The following is a 6,000-nucleotide window of genomic DNA, read 5'->3' as shown; positions in this document are numbered from 1 at the left end:
AATATATAAAAGCACAGCTACTTAAAGAAGAACACAGGAATTGTCAGGGCTGCTTGAAGTTGATAAAACTCACTGGTAGCCAAATAATATGAACAGAGATGCAAGCCTTAGCTGAAAACACTTGATCAAGAATATTGTTAACAAACATTTCTGTTCCAGTGTTGGTCAAATGAAAAGTAATTTGAAGCAGAACTGGCAGATTTTCCACATGCAATGGAGAAACTTCAAGACTGCAACAAATGTAATTGACAAGCCAGAACAGCTGCAAAAGACTTCGCTTTTTCACTGTTGGGGAGAGGCTGTTACAAAGTGCATCGCACCCTAAATATCTCTGAATAACAGATAAAGTGGAATGCAAAATTTTTTAAAGCATGCTTTGAAGACCAAGTGAATATAAGCTATGAACAACATATGGAGCCCAAAGTGAAAAAAAGTCCATTATTTAATTTTTGATCACATTAACACAACTTCCAGAATCTTGGGATTCTTGAATTGTGTAACTAAAAGATGATTTAATTAAAGTATTAAGCTTTAAAGATCCCACAACCAAAGCATGTTGACTAGGGAGGAAAGATTTGCTCTCAGAAAATTAATTGACATTTGCACATGGACTGAGGTTGTAAATCAGCAGTAGAGTATATTCATGGCAGAACAGACCCAGCCTCACATTATGCCAGCAGACATTGCAGGCTGGAACATTACCCAGATGAACAGTCTACACACATGCGTGTATACCATGAAGAGACGGGGAGTATTTAAAGACGATGTGTACGATGCATATGAAGAGATTGATGAGAATAATTGTGTGTATAATGGATAATTTGGGTAACTTACAATGTAAATGATAGAGCATGCAATTCTGTTTGCATGACAAGCGGGATGCTTGGGATTGAAATGCAACACTGTGCTAATATGCTTTCTGCCCTGCTGTGGTCATGTGACCTCTATCATGAAGGACTCAATGCAGGCATGTGTTCTTCAGCAATTTAATACGGCTGCAGTACAATCAAGACAATGGACCTCAACCTTGAGCGACAATGGACATTGTTAACTTTGAACACAAAAATATATTTCTTAAGCGAGGTCTGTCACAGCCAAAAAGTGACTGCAGTGTTAATTCAACCACTGTCTGGCAAAGCCCTGCATGACACCATAGAATGTCATACCTATACAGAGTCAGGAAAACTTCAAATAGAAAGCTTAAAAAGGAGGAGATAATGAGAAGCAAACTACCCAAACTCATCTCAGCAGGCCACAATGTTCAATTATCTATTCTTCACCAACATTTCACGGACTGATCATTATATTTTGTTTTTAACTTTCTGTGTGTGTGTGTGTGTGTGTGTGTGTGTGTGTGTGTGTGTGTGTGTGTGATTTCTTCTTACAGTTTTTAATTAATAAGGTCACTGTTATTATTACCTCATAAAAGCCTTATTAAGCTGGCTCCTTTTAAACCATACAAAGGAACAGCTGCAAAAGCTTTCTTGACTTCCTTGAGTTTGCTTGCTACAGTATAGCGATGTCTGCTTTAACTACTGATGTGTCCCAACCGGAAGTAGGGAAAGTTTAATTTAAACATTCTGTCCTTTAAATAGTTAAAAGTTTTAGTGAGGCACTTGGATTGGAATTTCAGCTGAATGCCAGGTGACCGAACTTTAGAGAGACACAAGTGCATATTCCCCCTTTCAAGAATACACAGGGACAGGAATTAAACATGAGTTTCAACCCTAGTCTGTGTGCTTTAATGGTCGGAAATGGCATTCTACTGTGTGGACAAGACTGGTATATTGGCCGCAGCTCTAAGAACAGCCAGTTAAGGGCAGCAGATAAAGCAATGGGAGATGACCTCACTCTAACTCTGTGTGCTGCCTGTCAACCACTGAGGTAAGTGATCACAGTAAGGGTTTCAAGGAGCCAACAAAGCCAAAAATCTCAAAATCAGCTGTTCAGCTACCAATGTCAATGCTGTTAATAATATCTACTGCAACAGCTGCAATGTTCAACCTTCCAATCTTCACAAACAACTCGGAGAATGATCCATACATTTTTAAGACTTTTAAAAATCTTTTTAGAATCACCTCTTATCCCTAATCTGTCAATGTATTATCTTGTTTCTTCTTGCGTTTTGCAATTAAAAGCTCGCTCTTTTTGTTAATAAAAGTAGTTGAACCCTGCAGCCCAATAGTATCAATGTAGATTTCACAAGCTTCAAAATCTTCCCTTCCCCTACTGCATCCCAAAACCAGTCCAGCTTGTCCCCTCCCCCCACTGCATCCCAAAACCAGCCCAGCTCGTCCCCTCCCCCCACTGCATCCCAAAACCAGCCCAGCCTGTCTCCGCTTCCCTAACCTGTTCTTCCTCTCACCCATCCCTTCCTCCCACCTCAAGCCACACCTCCATTTCCTACCTCCCACCTCATCCCGCCTCCTTGACCTGTCCGTCTTCCCTGGACTGACCTATCCCCTCCCTACCTCCTCACCTATACCCTCCTCTCTACATATCTTCTTTTCTCACCATCTTTGGTCCACCTTCCCCTCTCTCCCTATTTATTTCAGAACACTCTCCCCTTCCCCCTTTTTTGATGAAGGGCCTAGGCCCAAAATGTCAGCTTTTGTGCTCCTGAGATACTGCTTGGCCTGCTGTGTTCATCCAGCTCCACACTTCGTTATCTTGGATTCTGCAGTTCCCATTATCAGTGCATGAAAGGTTGTCCAAATAAGAGAGAGTGGACAGAGAGTAAAGTCGGCATTTATTCTGCAAGATCTAATGGGAACTGCAGATGCTGGAGAATCCAAGACAACAAAGTGTGAAGCTGGATGAACACAGCAGGCCAAGCAGCATCTCAGGAGCACAGAAACGGATGTTTCAGGCCTAGACCGTTCTCTGATGAAGCTTCACACTTTGTTATCTATTTATTCTGCAAACCTGTTTTCTCATTCCCTTGATGCAAGTTTCAATTTGAATGGCTTCAATTGACAAAGGAGCAGTGCTCTGAAACCTTGTGATATCGAATAAACCAGTTTGACTATAACCTGGTGTGGAGTGACTGAGATAATGGGAACTGCAGATGCTGGAGAATCCAAGACAACAAAATGTGAGGCTGGATGAACACAGCAGGCCAAGCAGCATCTCAGGAGCACAAAAGCTGACGTTTCAGGCCTAGACCTTTCATCAGAGAGGGAGGGTCTAGGCCCGAAACGTCAGCTTTTGTGCTCCTGAGATGCTGCTTGGCCTGCTGGAAGGGTCTAGGCCTGAAACGTCAGCTTTTGTGCTCCTGAGATGCTGCTTGGCCTGCTGTGTTCATCCAGCCTCACATTGTGGAGTGACTTCTGACTTTGCCCAGCTCAGTCCAACATCGACACCTCCACTTCATCAAAATACTGCCACAGATTCTTTTATACTCACCAGGCCTTCACCGAACAGAACGTCCAAAAGATGGGTCCGTTCAGTGTGGCACTCCCTCAGCATGGTACTGACGCATGAGCCTTGACGATTGTACTCAAGTCCCGCAATGGACGAGCCCAGAGTCTAATGACTCAGAGGCAAGAATGTACTAACTGAGCAAAGGTTGATGCTTTTACTCTGAGGCTGGGAACTTCCCATTTTCTGTTAAAGTGTAGGACCGAATGTGTTAGATAATGACTAACCCACAGAGTCTGTTGCTGAGAAAACGTCAAATTGCCTGCCAGTCAGCTGTTTATAGCCTGCCAGTCGGCTACGGCAAGGTACTTGGCAAATTACAAACTGGCTTTGGCATTCCAGCTCACTAAATACTGCCGTCCGATGAAAGGCTTGAAACATCTGGGTCCTAAACTCTGCTGGTCAAGGCCTACACCTCAGGAGACCCAGTTATAAGAAGTACAACTTAGACCCTTGTCACAGAGCATACTGGAGCAATTTGAAGGCCTTCAAATTAGCAGGCAGTTTGGGCTGGTTTCCCAGTCGGAATATTAGCCATCTTTCTCACCTGCTTGGGTGGCAGGTGATTAGGAAGGTGATAACTTGAGATCCTTAAATGGCCTTTAATTGAACACTTAAGCTGCTTAGTTTGTGTTAAGTCAAAAAGTCACCATGACCTTTTTGCTTAGAGAAGAGAATGAGTTTCTCTCTAGGGCAGACTCACCCAACATGTTCTCTTTTCACTGCCTCTCTTAGCACCTCCAGAGAGACCATCACACTTGCATGGCACCGTACAGCTTTAATCGCACATAATATTTTAATTGTTGTTCAACAGATGTTTATTGATAATGCACTATTACTTTCCTATTTTGTGCCTTTATTTATTAATTCCAAGATGCTGGTGTTCTTTTCTTACAGCTTATCTACCTGACACATGTATCAAGAAACTAAGTATTTGAAGCATTAGAGGCCTCTTTATTCATATCCTTTGGTATCTTTCCATTGAAGATACAATTCCCATTTCTGATTTGCCTCTCAGAAATTCATGACCTCACATTTATCCTTGTTAAATTTGATCTAGTGCCTGTGTACCCATTCACTGCTGTCTGTGTCTTCCTGAAGGCTTATGCAGTCTTCTTGCTGCTTGCAACGGCTTCTAATTCTGTGTCACTCACAGAATCTGAAGGCTGTATCCATATACCTAAATGATCTGTGTCTATTAAAAACAGCATGGTGCCTAGGGTGCCAGTTCCAAGCCTTCTCCAATCTATGCAACACCAATTTACCCTATTTTTAAAACAGGAAGTGCTGGAGAAAATGGTCTAGCACTATCTGTGGAAAGAGAAGTTACTGTCTCAAATCCAATATGACACTTCTTCGAACAGAGTTAAACTAGCTTTTAACTTTCTATTTGTCAATTAATTTTCTATCTATGCCATGTTTTCTTTTGCACCATATGCCCGAATTCTTCTACCATTGCCCATGACAGAATAATTGAATTTCTTCTGAAAATCCATGTACATTATGTAATACTACATTTGTTTTCTTCAACTGGTTACTTCAAATTTACTCAATTTGAAAAACAGGATTTACCCTTAAAAAATCCACGGTGGATAATCGTGACTACCTCATGCTTTTCCACCTGCTGACTATTTTCTTCCTTGATTTACGATGTGATGAGCTTGCCCACAATTGACATCACTTTTTTACACTGCAGTTACTCGCTTCATTCCTGTCTTCCTATCTGAAGAAAGTTCTTATATTGGCTGGTTTCCAATTAAGCACCCCAACTTGTGCATTTGAGGATTTAAAAAATCTGGATTGAAAAATTATGACCAGAGCCTCTGGTAACCTTTTTTAGCCTGGAAAGCAAACCATTAGGGACTTGTGACTTTCAGCCCAAGTTCTGTTTCCTTCTGAGATTCAGTTTCTTTTTTTACAGTTATCTTTAATAAAAGCCTCTGTCAGCACACCTTCACTTTCGCTATCATTTGTCAAAAGAAATGCAAAGTATTTATTTGGCATCTTCATCTTGCACATTTAAAATCTCTCCACCTTGAACATCTTAAAGCAACACCTACTTTCTAGCTCAGTTAGCTGGATGGCTGATTTACAATGTTGAGTGATACCAACAAAAATAGTTCAATTCATGCTCTGGCATGAAGGTCCCACCTTAGGTTAAACCACCAGCAGTAGTCTCTTTTTAATGCAGCTCTATGGTTCTCTGGGACAGTAATGGCATTATCTTACTTTTCCTTTATTCCCATTTAGCTCCAGTCTCCTTTCCAATATCATTTATATATACATGATTGATTCTTAAAAACTAAATCACCTCCCTTTTTAAGTATTTCACTCTATTTCTTTAGATTTCAGTTTACTGTTTAAAAAAAGCTGACGTTTCTGACAAAAGGGCATTCCCTCAGCTCTACTCTGGAACAGGAACTGCCCTAACAAGGTCAAATCCTAAAGGTTCCATACACAACTTTCTGATTCAGGGGCAAGAGAGTTACCACGTAAGTGAACTTGAAAATTCAGGCAATGAGTAAATGAATCATTTTGTCTTTATGCAATGTTTACAATTCATCGAAGGTGGTTGACTAC

Source organism: Stegostoma tigrinum, chromosome 31, assembly GCF_030684315.1.
Source record: "Stegostoma tigrinum isolate sSteTig4 chromosome 31, sSteTig4.hap1, whole genome shotgun sequence".
Lineage (NCBI taxonomy): Eukaryota > Metazoa > Chordata > Chondrichthyes > Orectolobiformes > Stegostomatidae > Stegostoma > Stegostoma tigrinum.
The sequence above is the reverse complement of the archived record's forward strand: the minus strand, read 5'-3'. Positions refer to the sequence as shown.